Here is a 2,232-nt window from a genome sequence, read left to right as displayed (position 1 = left end):
CCCTTAGGGGTTGCGAGAAGTTGCTCAAAATTAAGGATAGTGCGTGTCCCTCTGATATTGGATCACGCATTTTGTTACAAGCAGATCTCCATCTATGAATAAAATCCCCGGCTTTTTCATTTTCTTTCTGCTTCAGACTGCAGAGGTGACTGAGAGTCGAGAGGGCTTCAGCGTTGAATAAAAAACGCTCAATAAACAAATTGACCACTTTATCAAACTCTTTCAGCTCTATGGGATTAATATGCTCTGAATACCATTTTGCTGCAATACCCTCCAGACTGCGAGGGAAACAAAGAAATAAGGCTCGGTTATTCCTTCTGAACTTGAAACACTCTACAAAGAAAAGGGCGAGGTGTGCCTTTGGGTCACCCGAACCATCAAACTTAATGAATTTCTTGGAGAGGTTATCGAGATCATCATCCCCATCCAATCCGTCATAAAAGTCTTCCCTTGTAAAGACCCTTTTACCCTTGTCACGAGCTTGAAGATCCTTAACCATCTTCATCACATCTTTCAGTTGTGACTGCGTAGGGTCGTCAACAAACTGATTCTTGGATTTGTAGGCCGACCCCTGCCCCTGAGTCGACCTTTTGAATTCTTGCTTGTTTTCATACTCTTTGTCAGTATCATCTGTTGATTCTAACTCATCAGACATTTCCTTATGGCGATTCTGCTTTTTAATGATTTTCACATTCTTGGTTGTGTGATCTCTATCCTTCTGTTTTATCTGAATCTGCTCAGTACTGGCTTCAGCTTGCTCTGCCAGCATCTTACTCATCATTTTTTTGAACATGACGTATATCTGGGGATCTATGTCATCTTCTGCTTGCTGACCTTGACCACGGGGTGAGTCCATTTCCTCTTCTGAAGCGACTGAGTATGCAATGCTTTCAACTGATAGGGTTTTCTTTTCGGCCTTGTTTGAACCATCGAGTATCACAAATGCTCTCCTGAATGTTACTGATGCTCTCTGCAAGGTAGAACTGATGGTTAGGCTTTTGAAAGAAATTTGGTTTGGAGGAAGATATTTGTTGAGAATTTTGGTAGACAATTGAAATAGTATCCCATTACTAGGGATTAAGTCGTCGCTGGAGTTACGACAATTGTGCTGCTATTCTTTGCAAAATAAACAACTGAAAATATGCCTTGTTACCTAGGCGAGGTCGTCAAACCAAAGTGAAATGAAGATTAAAGGAATTTTATTGAAAATATGATTTTAATAATACACTTGACAGAGGGGAGGGGGAGAGACAATTTTCCACCAGTCCTGATAATCAGAGGACACTCGAGGATCAGGAAAAATAGTGAGAGTGACAAAAGAATCCCAGCCATGTCTGGCAGAATGGTATGCTCCGAACCACTGATCTGATGAGAGGTCGAATTCTGGCAGAACCCCTGCTAGTGGATGAATCTCTATGCGCTTTTGCCTCTGAGAGAACTGTTTGACACACAACTCTGGATGATAGTATGCGCAGAAAAGGGGCCAAGTAGCCTGAACCGCTTGCCATAAGCGTAAGTATATCTGGGAGGTGATTCCTGACGATCAAAGTAGTCCCATACGACTTCTTCCTCCTGAAGGTTGTCGATCAAGAATCGGTATCGCGCAACTGGCAGAAGCTTTTTACCATTGTATCTGAAGGAACTGGCTCGGGCTGGTACATGCCGGAGGAACCAAGACTGCAATGCGTAGGTGCACCCTTCGACTAGAATTGATTCTCCGAGTGCGAAACGAGTCAACCCTCGGTATAGAAAGGCGAGTGCGGCCATGGCAATGGAGAGGCGGCTGGTCTGTCGACTTCCCTATCTCCTTAGAAGCTGAACTATTCTGATATCCATATAATTTCGTCTATCTGGAAAGAGAGCGAGTCCCACAGTGCATAAGACCATCGCATGCTGAATTCTCTCTCGAGCTGTCCTGGACAACAAGCTGACTTTCGCAAATGCTCCATACTGTCTGTAGATTTTGAGCAGGTCCACATATTCGTTTCTATTCTCCTCGATCAATGGCCAAGACTTGCGTCCTGTCATTCGAGCTAAAGCGTCTCGGGGGTCCAGACCCTTGACATTAATCAAAAACTGCTTCTCCAATGGATCTCCAGGTTGACCGGCTGGCTCGGGCAATCCCATGATATCTGAAAATTCATCTATCAGCACTGTCATCTCGCCCCATAGGAACCAGAAAGTAGAAGTGCTCGGATTCCACCGTTCTGCTAGTGCATGGATCAAATTGTT

The sequence above is a fragment of the Nuphar pumila genome, chromosome 9 (genome assembly GCF_984573655.1).
Source record: "Nuphar pumila chromosome 9, dmNupPumi1.hap1.1, whole genome shotgun sequence".
Lineage (NCBI taxonomy): Eukaryota > Viridiplantae > Streptophyta > Magnoliopsida > Nymphaeales > Nymphaeaceae > Nuphar > Nuphar pumila.
Note: the sequence above shows the minus strand (reverse complement) of the source record.